Here is a 5,000-nt window from a genome sequence, read left to right as displayed (position 1 = left end):
TGCCTTTCCTTTTTTCATAGAATAGGTCTTAAGTGTTTGACAAGTGGATGTCATAACATAATAATCCACCAAAGTTCAGGTTACATCGGAATGTTCACCGTTGTTACTGTTGTTACTGTTGTCAGTGGAAACCTGCAGGGCATTTCAGACATATTTAAAACATTACAAACATATTTATATCATTACATACATAGAGTATTATTACATACAGTACATTTTTTTAAACATTGCCAACAAGGTGTCAAGTCAAGGTCAAGTTTTTCCACAGCGTGTGAAAGGTCAATAAACAGAAGCGTTGTCTTTGTTTGTGAACAATAGAGACCGCAGACAATACAGATTTATTTATACGATAAACGCAGCTGCAAACACACGCACACACACACGCACACGCACACACACACACACACACGCACACAAAACAAACAAAAAGGTATTAAAGCCTTTTAAAGTTGGTAAATACCAGCCTAATCTTTATTTAATTCCACTGATAGTGTTTGTCATCAAGACATCACGTCAAAACATTTTCATCTGCAACCCACACACACACACACACACACACACACACACACACACACACACACACACACACACACACACATGCAGAGGAGGTTTCTGTTGACTTTTCACAGCGCTCTGACCTTAAGTTGACCTGAACAGGAACTATACAGCGCTTTGAGCTTCCAGGAGTTAACCCATTAAGACCCATACATGTCATCGGACAAGGAATAGTGAAAATAGGCTAGATCTACAAGCTCGTCGTGTGAGCTTGTACATCGCCTATATTTTCGAAAATGTTTGTAGATTTGTGCTTATGACATGAATTAAATGCCTACGATAGGAAGGCCAGGGTGAAAGTGTTTTAAAAAATGGATTGTCAAAGCCCCTGTAGTCTGGCCTGGAGTTCTCAACGGGCCTGAAAATGAAGGCCCAGCCCTAACTGGGCCCTAACTGTGCCGGCTCGAAGGGGTCCCGGCCCGAACAATTACCCAAATGTTAGGCCCGAAAACCAGAGAAACATGAAAAGGTGTCATTGTGTGCTTAATGTCCTCAAAGTCCCGCATACAACAAACTTTGAACTGAACAGATTGGACCTTCTGTTCCAGAGATAATGGACAAAACATGTTTGAGTTTCTGGCATTTTCGCCAGTAATTTTTTTATAACACGTCATGTAGACACCAGTGTCTCTTTCTTGTCATGTAGACACCATGTAAACACGGGCAGGCTATATACATTATTTTTGAAGTCGGACGGCGACGAACTAGATACCTGAGTAATGTTCACTTTGAGCTGCATCCAACACATCCACTGGCATTTTTGTCGGACTCTGCCTTCCGGTTCGGCCGCTAGGTGCAGTTGAAATGTCTTTTGGTGGGTAATCGATTTTTTAAAACATTTTTATTCCACGAAACCCGAGGCTTGGCTCGGGTGAGCACTCTAGTCTGACTCTGGCCTACCAGGGCCTGAGTGTTTGTATTGTGTCTGTCTCTGTGTCTTCCACAGGGCCGGCAGGTTGGGCATTTGGGTGCAAACCAGGTGCAATGGGAGCACCTGGCCAGTGTTCTCAGGGTGCCCCCTATAAAAGACCGGGTGTCGGCTAGCTTTGCGATCGGAACGTCTCCCTCTGCTATATAGCTTTGAGATGAGGTTCTGCTTCGTTGGTTGGGGGCAGAGTGTGACACCGGCTGAACGCTGGCCACCAGTACCGAGTTTTACCTTTTTTCCCCGCACATCGTATCCAGAAAGGTAGTCCTCCTCCCTGGTCTCAGATGTAAGGGTCAAGAAACAGAGTCACACACCTGACAGAGACGCCAGGATGATTTGTGTATCTTTGGACAACAGCAGTTCCAAAAATAACAGTCAACCACTTAAACCCCATATGGGTAACCGGAGTCCCTCAGTGCTCAATACCAGTGTCTTTTCTGTTTTCTATTATTATGGGGGAAAGCTTTCGCTGAAAATAGCCGATCGACAAGCTCACAACGTGACGCGTCGCGTTGTGAGCTTGTCGATCCGCTATACGATCGGCTAAAATAGCCGATCGACAAGCTCACAACGCGACGCATCGAGTCGCGTTGTGAGCTTGTCGATCCGCTATTTTCAGCGAAAGCTTTCCCCCACAGTACCGATGCTGGGGTTTAAGTGGTTTAAGGGATAGTTCACCCCCAACATGACTTTTTTTTACCTGACCTATGTATTAGTCACTCCATGGAGACTTGAATTCATGGATATCTTTTAGTTTTTGTCTCATTCCTAAGACAGCGGTTCCGGTAGGAGACACAACGAGTCTCCTTTATGTCTCCTACCGGTCCGCTGGTCATGATCTAATTACTGGCTCAGGAATGAGACAAATATAAATACAAAATCCATGAATTCAAGTCTCCATGGGGTGACTAGAACCGCTAAATGATAGAAAAAAATGACATTTTTGGGTGGACTATCCCTTTAATAAGGTTAGTATGGTATTTTCAGTGGAAGTGTCCCATGGGTGGAGGGAACAACGCCAGGACTTCGGTTCTCTATTGAAGTCGGGATTCAGAGCTCTGAACTCGAGTCGTGGGCCGTGGCGATCAAGCGTTGTTGGACTTCCGTTGTGGATCAGCTCTCTCTCTCTCTCTCTCTCTGTGTGCACATGGCGGTGCATAAAGCCGTATATAAACCTGATATCCGTTGACAGGTTCTCCAGACCGCAGCAGGAAACGGGCCACGCCCTCTTTAATAGGAACCACTCACAGCTGCCTGACCCCGGGCCCCGGCGGCCGTGTTTCCGCCTCGCATCGCCGTGCCAACGCCGTGACAACACACTGGGAGCAGGAATGTGACGTTGTTCAGAACCCAGAGAGAAGGATCATTTATCTTCCTCTGAGCCAGGAAGAGTAATAGATTACACATTACTACCATACTGAGCCAGGAAGAGTAATAGATTACACATTACTACCATACTGAGCCAGGAAGAGTAATAGATTACACATTACTACCATACTGTTCTGTTCTGTATGGACTGAATGATCTGGACTGTCATTATCTTACTTTAACTATGGATATATATATATATATATATATATATATATATATATATATATATATATATATATATATATATATATATATATATATATATATATATATATATATATATATATATATATATATATATATATATATATATATATATATATATATATATTATATATATATATATATAGAGAGAGAGAGAGAGAGAGAGAGAGAGAGAGAGAGAGAGAGAGAGAGAGAGACAGAGAGAGAGAGAGAGAGAGAGAGGAAATGGAAAATCTAAAATAGAGATATTTTAGAATATATTGACAAACAGATGACAGCCTCCGTTTCCGTCCAAATCTAAAATGACACATAAATAAAAAACATTACATGGATGCACCTGGGACGTATCATCAGTGTTGTAGTCTGGAGGACGTATACGGTCAGTCCTCTTATAGGGAAAGACAGACTTACGTCCCAGTAGTTACCTACGGTCAGTCCTCTTATAGGGAAAGACAGACTTACGTCCCAGTAGCTACCCACGGTCAGTCCTCTTATAGGGAAGACAGACTTACGTCCCAGTAGTTACCCACGGTCAGTCCTCTTATAGGGAAAGACAGACTTATGTCCCAGTAGTTACCCCACGGTCAGTCCTCTTATAGGGAAAGACAGACTTATGTCCCAGTAGCTACCCACGGTCAGTCCTCTTAGGGAAAGACAGACTTACGTCCCAGTAGCTACCCACGGTCAGTCCTCTGAGGGAAAGACAGACTTACGTCCCAGTAGCTACCTACGGTCAGTCCTCTTAGGGAAAGACAGACTTACGTCCCAGTAGCTACCTACGGTCAGTCCTCTGAGGGAAAGACAGACTTACGTCCCAGTAGCTACCTACGGTCAGTCCTCTGAGGGAAAGACAGACTTACGTCCCAGTATCTACCCACGGTCAGTCCTCTGAGGGAAAGACAGACTTACATCAGTAGCTACCCACGGTCAGTCCCTCTTATAGGGAAAGACAGACTTACGTCCCAGTAGCTACCCACGGTCAGTCCTCTTATAGGGAAAGACAGACTTATGTCCCAGTAGCTACCTACGGTCAGTCCTCTTAGGGAAAGACAGACTTACGTCCAGTAGCTACCTACGGTCAGTCCTCTGAGGGAAAGACAGACTTACGTCCCAGTAGCTACCTACGGTCAGTCCTCTTAGGGAAAGACAGACTACGTCCCAGTAGCTACCTACGGTCAGTCCTCTTAGGGAAAGACAGACTTACGTCCAGTAGCTACCTACGGTCAGTCCTCTGAGGGAAAGACAGACTTACGTCCCAGTAGCTACCTACGGTCAGTCCTCTGAGGGAAAGACAGACTTACGTCCCAGTATCTACCCACGGTCAGTCCTCTGAGGGAAAGACAGACTTACATCAGTAGCTACCCACGGTCAGTCCTCTTATAGGGAAAGACAGACTTACGTCCCAGTAGCTACCCACGGTCAGTCCTCTTAAAGGGAAAGACAGACTTATGTCCCAGTAGCTACCTACGGTCAGTCCTCTTAGGGAAAGACAGACTTACGTCCAGTAGCTACCTACGGTCAGTCCTCTGAGGAAAGACAGACTTACGTCCCAGTATCTACCCACGGTCAGTCCTCTGAGGGAAAGACAGACTTACATCAGTAGCTACCCACGGTCAGTCCTCTTATAGGGAAAGACAGACTTACGTCCCAGTAGCTACCCACGGTCAGTCCTCTTATAGGGAAAGACAGACTTATGTCCCAGTAGCTACCTACGGTCAGTCCTCTTAGGGAAAGACAGACTTACGTCCCAGTAGCTACCTACGGTCAGTCCTCTGAGGAAAGACAGACTTACGTCCCAGTATCTACCCACGGTCAGTCCTCTGAGGGAAAGACAGACTTACATCAGTAGCTACCCACGGTCAGTCCTCTTATAGGGAAAGACAGACTTACGTCCCAGTAGCTACCACGGTCAGTCCTCTTATAGGGAAAGACAGACTTATGT

The sequence above is a fragment of the Gymnoscopelus braueri genome (assembly GCF_963280865.1).
Source record: "Gymnoscopelus braueri genome assembly, contig: SCAFFOLD_306, whole genome shotgun sequence".
Lineage (NCBI taxonomy): Eukaryota > Metazoa > Chordata > Actinopteri > Myctophiformes > Myctophidae > Gymnoscopelus > Gymnoscopelus braueri.
The sequence above is the reverse complement of the archived record's forward strand: the minus strand, read 5'-3'. Positions refer to the sequence as shown.